The sequence below is a fragment of the Chrysochloris asiatica genome, unplaced genomic scaffold, assembly GCF_000296735.1.
Source record: "Chrysochloris asiatica unplaced genomic scaffold, ChrAsi1.0 scaffold00063, whole genome shotgun sequence".
In the NCBI taxonomy this organism is placed as follows: domain Eukaryota; kingdom Metazoa; phylum Chordata; class Mammalia; order Afrosoricida; family Chrysochloridae; genus Chrysochloris; species Chrysochloris asiatica.
The window spans coordinates 11,797,181-11,806,818 of record NW_006408581.1 but is presented as its reverse complement, the minus strand read 5'-3'; the positions used below and the strand labels follow the sequence as shown (position 1 = coordinate 11,806,818).

At 38.0% G+C, this 9,638-nt stretch overlaps 1 pseudogene; it reads right to left on the bottom strand.

Annotated features, from left to right (window-relative positions):
* Positions 1-4,588, bottom strand: part of LOC102813432 — a 22,917-nt pseudogene extending 18,329 nt beyond the window's left edge.
* Between the last annotated feature and the right edge of the window lie 5,050 nt (positions 4,589-9,638).

Sequence of the window (9,638 nt, the reverse complement as noted above, 5' to 3'; positions counted from 1 at the left end):
GTTCCGACTCGATGGCACCTGACAACAACAACAACATGGTCCTCTAGCATTGTCCCTGCGTTTTGTTTTGTGCTGTGAATCGTAGTCTCTATGCTTGTGATTGTGGTCCATTTTGAAGTGAGTTATCTGTTAGGTTCATGAGACAAGATCATTATTGTTGTTGTTAGTTGTCATTGAGTTAGTTCGGACTCATAGCAACCCTATATGCACAACAGAATGAAACACTGCTTTATCCTGAACCTTATCACAGTTTCTGTTGTGTTTAAGCCCATTGTGCTAATCCACCTAGCTTCACTGACCCTCTGCTTTCTCAAATGTAATTTCCTTCTCCAGATACTGCTGCCTCCTAATAGCATGTCTGAAATATGAGAGACAAAATCTTCTCATCCTGACTTCTAAGGAGAATTCTGACCTTGCTTCTTCCAACATAGATTTATTTATTCTTCTGAAAGTCCAAGGTTCTTTTAATATTCTTCTTCAACTCCAATGCATCAATGTTAGTGCATAGGAGGAAGCCTATTTAAGTTGTTTGGCCCAGAGCCCAGCATATATAAAGTCCTCAGAATGGTGACTGTCAGGAAAAGTTTCACCAGGACCAAGCAGGGAGGGGGGTAAGTCCGGACTGAATTCGAACTGGCAAGTGGCCACGCTGTGTTGTTGAGCATCGATTGATATCCCAGCTCTTCACCTGTCATCCTTAGCTCCCATTTAGTGTCCTCTTGTACTCTTGCTGTCTGTAATGCTGGGGCTTTTCTTAGTTCATAATCCGAGAGGGAATTGGTCCTGTCCCCTTTCTATAAACATCAGCCACAGATATTTCCAACCAGCTGTTGTTGGGACAAAGTCCTTTGGCCTAGTGGGCTGCGTAGGGAGTGGGTGCACAGTGGCTACCCGGGCTCCTTAAAGAACTTCTGGCTCGTGCCATCGCGGGCCAGAGTGCATTGACGCCCGCAGCAAGGGCCTGGAAGGTGCTGGTGGGAATCTTATCTTGCAGGAGCAGCAACTTGTCACTTCCTGGTATGCAGTCTCTTCTTCCTGCTTCCACAGAATTAATGGACGTCACCTTAGTCAATTCAATGGCTTCAAAACAACCAAAACAGGCAGATGGCAGAGAAGCCTCTCAAGGAGAGGGCTGCAGTGCTCTTTGATTGTCCGGTTGGCTTTCAAATAAAATGTTTGCTAAAAGCTCAATAAAATAAAATAAAATAAAATAAAATTTTACTGTTTAGTTCATTGAGATAAGTTTTTACTAAGAGATTCCTAGTTAAAGTTAAATAAGTTTTTACTGAGAGACTCCTAGTTAAAGTTAATGAGTAGACACTTTTACGTCAGATCTCTCTTTGAAACTCATGGAAAATAGAAACTTGACAACTTCAAACTTTTCTCCATTCACCATGATGTTATTTACATGCCCAGTTGTGAGGATTTTTGACTTCTTTACATTGAGATGCAATCCATTCTGAGGCTGTGATATTTGATATGCATCAGTAACTTGCTCACTTTCATTAAGCAAGGTTGTGTCATCTGCACATTGCAGGCTTTCAATGAGTCTTCCTCCTATGTTGATGCCATGCTCTTATTCATATAATCCAGCTGTTCAGAATATTTGCTCAGTATATAGGTTAAGTAAGTATGGTGAAAAATATAGTCCCAGTCCATACTTCTCTGATTTTAGACCATTCATTATCACCTTGTTCTGTTAGAGCAATTGTCTTAGTCTATGAGCAGGTTCCTCATAAGGACAATCAGGTGTTTTGCAATACCCATTAATCACAATATTACCCAAAGAATGTCATGATGCACAGAGTCAAAAGTCTTTGTATAGTCGATAAATCACAGTAAACATGTTTCTGATATTCTATACTTTCAGACAAAATTCATCCAGTAAGCAATGATTTTGTTCCCTTCTGGATTTGACTTGAGTTTTTGGCAGTACCTGGTCGATGGACTGTTGCAGCTACTTTGAATTATCTTCTACAAATTTTTACTTGCATGTGATACTAATGATATTGTAAGATGATTTTTTCATTTCATTGGGTCACATCTCTTTGGAACAGATGCACCTGTGGATCTCTTCTAATCATTTGGCCAGGTAGCATAAATAAGTGAGTGCCTCCAGCAATCTATCCATTTATTGAAATATTTCTATTTGTATTCCATAAATTCCTGGAGCCTTGGTTTTAGCTAATACCTTCAGTGCAGTTTGGACTTCTTCCTTCAGTACCTTGGCTCTTGATCATTTGCTGCCTCTTGGAATGGTTGAACATTGACCATTTCTTTTTTGGTACAGTGACTTTGTATAATTTCCCTCTTCTTTTGATGCTGTCTGCTTCATTTAATATTTTTCCCATAGAGTTATTCAATATTGCAAGTCAATGCTTAAATTTTTCTTCAGTTTTTTTCCATTTGAGAAATACCTAGAGGGATTTTCCCTTTTGGTTTTCTAACTCTAGGTCTTTATACATTTCATTACAGTCCTTGACTTTGTTTTCTTGAGCTGCCCTTTGAAATTTTCTGTTCAGCTCTTTTACTTCATTTGTTTTAGCATGTCTGCACTAGAGAGCAAGTTTCAGAGTCTCTTCTGACAATCACTTTTTTCTTTTCTTTCATTCCTATCTTTTTAATAAACTTTTACTTTCTTCCTGTATGATGTTTTTGATATCATTCAACAGCTCTTCTTGTCTTCTGTCGTTAGTGTCTAATGTATCAAATCTGTTATAGAGGTGGCCTCTAAATATAGGCCCAAGGTCATATTTGAGTTCTTGTGGACTTATTTTAATTTTCTTCAGCTTCAGCCTCAACTTGAATATGAATGATTTGTACCCTGGCCTTATTTTGTCTAGTAACATTGAGCTTTTCTACCATCTCTTTCCACAAATGTAGTCAATTTGATTCCTGTGTATCCCACCTGGTGGTCCTTTTATGTTGTTTAAGAAAGTTATTTGCAATAATCAAGTCATTGGTCTTGCAAAATTCTACCATGCAACCTCCAGAATCTTTTCTATCACCAAGGCCATATTTTTTTTAACTACTCACCCTTTCTCTTTGTTTCCAACTTTTGCATTCCAATCATCAGCACTATATATATATATTTCTATGCTTGATCAATTCCAGACTGAAGTTGTTAGAATTCTTCAATTTCATCATTGCTGGCTTTAATTGTTGATGCATAAATTTGAATAATAATGGTATTAAGTGGTCTTCCTTGTTGTATTTCAAGATAAGTTTTAAGTGGTTTTGGTTTTTGTTTGTGTGATGAATGCTATGCCATGCCTATTGAATATGTTGTTCCTGGCATAGTAAGTCATATGATTGCCAGATTCAAAATGGCCAATACCAGCCCATTTCAGCTCACTTGTACCTAGGATATCAATCTGTATGTGTCCCATTTCATTTTTGACAACTTTCAATTATCCTAGATTCATATTTTGTACATTCCATGTTCTAATCATTAATGGATGTTTGAGTTGTGAGTTGTGCCCCATCAGCAAATGAAGATCCCCAAAGCTTTACTCCATTCTTATCATCAAAGTCAACACTTAATTGAGGAAGCAACACTTCCCTGCTCATATTTGGAGTGCCTTCCAACCTAGAAGGGCTCATCTTCCAGCATTATATCTAACAATACTCTGGTGCCCTTCATAATGTTTTCATTTTCTGGCACTCTATCTGGCATTGTTCCTCTGTTATTCATATGCTTTTCAGTGGCTAAACATTCAGAAGTAGTCTGCCTTTCCTTCTTCCTAGTCTGTCTTAGTCTGGAAACTCTCTTAAAATGTGTCTACCATGTGTGACCCTTGTTGTTAAGTGCCGTCTTGTCTGTTTGAACCAGTAGCCTTTCAGTTCAAACTGACCTTGTGGTCAGGTGCTTATCTTACAGAACCACATCAACACCCTGCAGTATATTAAATACTAGTGGCATAGCTTCCAGTGTCACAGCAAAACACAAGCCATGACAGTATGACAAACAGAGACAAGAGGCAGGATTAGGGTGGCATGCATCCTGATTCCCAGACTTAATGGAAGTTGTGACTCAAATCATTATAAGAATTAATTTCCTATTTTAATCTGTTCCCTTATAAGCAAACCACTAGATTCCTGGTTAAATAAGTAAAGCAGGAGGAGCCTGAGGTAACAGAACTTGCTTAGATTAGATATGGCCTACCTAATATATAGAAGGAGCTTTGGTAGCATAGTGGTTGCAAATTGGGCTGCCAACCTCAAGATCAGCTACCAGTGGTTCAAAACTACCAGTGGCTCCACAGGAGAAAGTTGAGGCTTTCTGCTCCCGCAAAGATTTGTAACCTCAGAAACCCTAAATAGGGTTGCTGTGAGTCAGAAACAACTTCACGGCACACCACCACCAATATATAGAATTCTGGTGTGGTACTGCAGGTTAATGTGCTGGACTACAACCACAAGGTCAGAGGTTCAAGCTCACCAGTCAGTCCTCGGAAACCTTATGCACAGTCTCTGTGAGTCAGTACTGACTCCATGGCACATAACAATAACAAGAAACTTAACATATGCAACAATGACCAGCATGTACTCAATCTCACCTTTTGATATCAGGAAGCTGAAAGCACATTCCGTCAATGCCCTGGAAACGAAAGAAGTGCTTTCTTCATGACACTCCTGCCACCTTTTGCACGGAAGATGTACAGATTAGTTCTGGTACTAATTCCTCTTGATAAACATAAATCCGTTGCCAGCTGCCACCCTAAAAGACCCCTGGCCAAGGATTCAGGGACCTATCTTATCATCTTGTTAACAGGAGTCCTGGTGTGATCATCTTGTTAGCATGAGTCCTGGTATCCTCCTTTGCGTGGCATGCCAAGGGAGACTTTGTGAGTGTGTGTGTGTGTGACTGTTTGGCACTTTGTTGTTCTGAATCTTTTGTCTGGCTCATCCACATATGGACTCCAGTTCTTGAGAATTGAGCCCACAGGCTGTTGACTGAACTGATTTGCCCGTTTCTGCAGCCTTGTGAATCAACAGCCTAATGTAGTTTTTGTGAGGAGAATCCTCCAGACTGATATTTGAGCTACATTTGATTTGGGACTTGCCAGCTTCCAACCACATGAGCCATTTACTTGGTAGTTCATGAATTCCATGATGCTTGCATCAGATTTCAGGATGGTGGGTTGTGAGGAAGAATCCTGAAAGGGAGGAGTGATGATTACTAACAGAGATTATGGAGTGGTTTAGCACTTTGAAAAAGCATGAAATTTGGGATATCTTTAATTTCTACCTCATAGGAACCAGCCTCATACTGATCCATTTGAAAGAAATTATTCTTGTTTCTTTTAATTTCTTCACAAACTTTTGATAGTCCCTCATATAAATATATAACCCATAAAATTATTGCTTTTGAGTTGATTCTGATTCATAATCATTCTGCATACATCTGAGTAGAACTGTGCTCCATTGTTTTTTCAGTGACTGAGTTTTTGAAAGTAGTTCATCAGTTCTTTCTTCCAAAGTGTCATGGATAGAGAACCACAAACCTTTTGGCTAGAAGCTGAGCACCTTAACCGTTGCTCAACCCAGGGATATATATACTTTTTTTTTCACTTATTTCCCCCTGATTATTGTCTTAAATAAACAATATTCTTATAGTCTTTAAAAGAATCTTAGAATTATACTTTTTCACCATTTTACTGATAAGAAAAATTTGGTTAAAATTTTTGTTATAATTGTATCTCTTTATGGTTTCATGTCTAACAGCTGTGAGGGTCTTTGTTCTAGTCTTCAGATAGTTTGATGATTTTGGTGGCTGCAGTTCCTAGACACCAGTCAGAGGAACTAATGCTATGGTAGCAATTCATCTCTGTACCGATGGTAACTCTCTTGACTGATAAAGGCTCTGGTTGTCCAAGGCAATGTTTCATCCTTATCCTTTTACATACCACAAGACTTCTATTTGTTTGTTTTCTTCTTGAATAAAAAAATGAAAATACATGGAGATTCTCTATATCAAGTATTAGAAGTATTTTCTTACAATCAGAAAGCAGACCCCTAAAAGCTGCATTTTTTTGTGACCTTAAAATTCTCTCTTCCTTCCTAGATCCAGTTATTTAATATAATTCAAATACATGGAAAAAGGGCTAAAAAGAGAGAATGAGGAGTTAAAAACTGATCATGAAATTCTTGAAAAGACTTGCTCTACCTTAAAAAGTCAGTTCATTAAGATACAAACCAGTTTGGGGACAGATAACCAATTCTGATTTCTCAACAATGACAAAACAAAGCAGAGTTAACTATAAATATACACTTCTCAATCATATATAAAACAGAGTCTTTTATTCTGAGGTCTGAAGTTAGTTCAAAATAGATGTGAGCTGCTTCCCAGGTGATTCCTTTCTCATTTTATTTTGTTGTTTAGTTGTAAATCACGGAGCAAAAGATCTTTGTGACATTTTATAATGCATGATGTTCACTACCATTTTCATGTTGTTTCTTTTTTAGAAAAATCCTACTTTTAAATTGGGTTTAATATAAGCTTCTAAACTGATTTCATCTTGGCATATTCATTATGGAATAGCTTGTGATGTGAAATATTTCAGATGGAATCAGATTAGATCTACCATATTGGGTTTGGGAAGAAAAATAACCAGGACAAAGGAGAGAAACCAAATTTGTCCTGTGTGATTGATTTAATTTCTCTATATCTGCTATGGCATTGGAATAAATGGGGAAAGAAAGCAACATCTATCCTTTTTCTAGATTATGATATAGAAGAATCTTGTTTTGTTTCCCTGTTTCGATGAACTGACATTTGCATTCACCTACATAAACACACTGCATATGTGAGATGAATAGTACCTATAAGTGACTTTGAGTTAAACCATAGGAAATAGGACTTTAAGTGGCAAGGTGATTATCTGGATATATTCAGTGGCATATTTAATAGCACATAACAATTGCCACTAAATTGTTGTGCCAGAATATTTTTAACTATCAGTGACTCGGAAGTAATGATGACTTATATAAGATGGAATTTTATTACGCTTATGTAGTAAAATAAGACAAGAGATATGCAGTCTAGGGCTAATGTAGTGGTTCATATCATCATAAAATTAGTTTTTTCCTATCTTTTCTCTACATTATCAGATTACAACTTCCTCTGAAAGAAATGATCTAGCTCTCTCCAGTATGCTCACATTTTAGGCCAGGAGAAAAGAGGAGAGAGAAAAGGAAAGAAGGAATCTCCCTAGGAGCACACTCTATGTATTCTTACATTCAATAAGTTAATACTTACATATATGTCCATACGTAGTTGCTAGGGGGACATTGATGTATTAATTGTTTCTTTTCATGCCGGAAACCCAGATAAAATTCTCAACCAATATATTTCAAGTGCACCCACCACCCATTTGTCAGTGCAGACTTGTATGCCGCTGTGACACTGAAGATGTTTTATTGGAGCTTCCAAACTAAGGGCTCAGAGAAAGGCCTTATTATCTACTTCTGAAAATCAGTCCATGAAAACCTCATGGATAGCTAACAACTAATCACAGGACCATGCATTGTTTAAAATGGAGGCTGACTCAATTGCAACTAACAACAGGGGGATAAGAAATATAGGTGTTATTGTTGTTGTTGTTGTTATGAAGTGCCGTTGAGTCGATTCCAACCCATAGCGACCCTGTATAGGGTTTCCAAGGTGAGCTTGAACTGCTGACTTTGCAGTTCAAACGACTTTGCAGTCTGGCGCATTAACCCACCGTGCCACACCAGGACTCCAGGTGTTATTATGGATAGTCATAAATCCATGCCATCATTAATTCCAACTCACAGAGACCTTATGTAACTCTTTAAGAAACAGAACACCCCCTGTTTCTCCCACAGATTGGCTGGAGGATTCAATATATTGACCTTGTAGTTAGCAGCCCAACACATAACCAGCTATTCCACCAAAGCTCCTTTTGGATGTCCATACTCTCAGATAGAAATAAGGGAGTTATTTTACAAAATGATTGGGAAGGTGTGGATTTTGGGAGATAGTTAACTCTCAGCTGCATAGTTAGATCACATTTAATATTTGGACTACATTCCCAAAGGTAGTTTTGTATGCTAATTAGAATGTAAGTTTCATGAGTACCTGAACTTCTATGTCTTACTGATATCATAACACTTCTCTGTTTCGTTGATGTTATTCCCTGACAAAGAGTTTCTTTAACATCATTGTTGTTATTAAATGACATCAATTAGTCCCTGTATAGGATTTTTGATGAGTTACTGGTGAGCTTGAATGCTGACCTTGCAATTCAAGCCAACCTACAGTCCAGTGCATTAACCCGAAGCACCACACCAGGATTTCTAATGCCATGGAAAAAGTCCTAAAGCAAGAAGATTTGGGTTTTAATTTATAATATTAGACTTGCACAAGGCATATCACTTAATATTCCATGGCCTGATTTTCTTCAAATTTAAGTGAAGCATTTTGTCAAATGATCTCCATGACACTTGTTGTATTATTCCTCCTTATGACCTACATTGTGAAGTTATCGAAAACAGCAACAACAAAAAAGTCTGGAATCCTATAATTTAGAAAACTGGAGAGACTATTTTAAAGTTAACATTTCAGTGAAACACATTATTTTTATAGGAAGTGCCCATATTATGTAAGCAGAAATCAAACACATTTTCACACATACACACATACACACACACACCCTACTTTTATAGCCATCAAATTATAAAATATGCACAGCACCTCAAAAATTCTACTTTTCTTTCCCATTACTATACCCCAAAGTTATTTAGCACTGTGACTTTTATCAGTACAAATGTTTCATTTGCTAAAAATTTAATATAAATACAAGTATATATAGTACAACCTTCTCTTTTATATATGTCAGTTTTGACTAATTGTGACTCTGTATAATGTTTCTGAGTGCAGCTGGTGGCTTTGACCTGCTGACCTTGTGATTCACAGTCCTATGCTGATCCTACAGTGCCACATTAGGTCTCCTATATATACATAATATAGAACCCTGGTTGTATAGTGCATAGTAGTGTTGCTAGCTACAAGGTCAGCAGTTCAAACCTACTAGCTGCTGCAGGAGAAGATGAAGGTATCTGCTTCCATATAAATTTACAATCTCAGAAACACTAAGGGATATTTCCAATTTATCCTGTCAATTGGGTATGAATCAGAATTGATCCAGGGCAGTGGGTTTGGTTTGAGTTTTCTTGTTAAGCGCCGTAAAGTCAGTTCTGACTCAGAGCGACCCTTTACAGGGTTTCCGATGTTTCAAATCTTTGCGGGAGCAGAAAGCCTCATCTTCCTCTTAGCAGAGCTACTGGCGGCTCAAACCATGGACCTTGTGGTTCTCAGTCCAATGATTTTCATATGGATACTATGTATATTCTAGATGATGATGGTGGTGGTAGTGTGCTGTGGAGTCAGTTCCGATGCGACCCTACATAGGGTTTCTGTAGTTTCGAACTGCTGATCTTGAGATTAGCAGCCCAACTGTGCTACCAGAGCTGCATTTATATGTTGTTGTTGTTGTCAGGTGCCATCGAGTCGGAACAGACTCATAGTGACCCCATGCACAGCAGAACAAAACAATGTCTGATCCTGGGCCAACCTCACTACCGCTGCCACACTTGACGCCATCAATGATGCC